The sequence below is a fragment of the Tupaia chinensis genome, unplaced genomic scaffold (genome assembly GCF_000334495.1).
Source record: "Tupaia chinensis unplaced genomic scaffold, TupChi_1.0 Scaffold138407_1, whole genome shotgun sequence".
In the NCBI taxonomy this organism is placed as follows: Eukaryota; Metazoa; Chordata; class Mammalia; order Scandentia; family Tupaiidae; genus Tupaia; species Tupaia belangeri.
Window position 1 is genome coordinate 2,917,027 of NW_006198305.1, and position 552 is coordinate 2,917,578.

Consider the following 552-nt stretch of genomic DNA (forward strand, 5'->3'; position numbering starts at 1 on the left):
CATAAAGGTGTTTTACTAAATAAGTATCTCTCTTAAGAGGATTTACTCATCAGCTCTTGGACTAACTCATTTTCCTTCCTTTACTACATTTATAATGGAAGTTGACAGAAACATAGGACCTGCTCTATGGAATACTGATCTGTAAGTAACCAGTTTTGTGTTATTTTAATCCATAAAAAATATTTACATATTTACATATGCTTTCAGATCTTACAGTTTATTTAAAGGAAATCAGAGACTAACCCTAATGGAAATCTACCTGTGCAGCTTTTACAGATCTCCTGAAGGAAAGCTCATGAGTCTATTCATGGGCCCATCCAAAGCACAATTCCTTAAGTTTAGAGTTAATAGTTACTCTAGTCATGTTCTCTCCAGTTTTCACATCTTCTGCTTACTAGCTGCTTAGCAGAAAGACTGAATATACAGTGGGATCAAGTTTATCTGCCACTCCTAATGAAATAAAGGAAGCAGTGATATAAGAAGAGAAATGAGGGAATCTGCTAGCTCCTCCCTCTCTTTCCTCTGTCCTCTTCCCCTGTACCCATTCCCAAA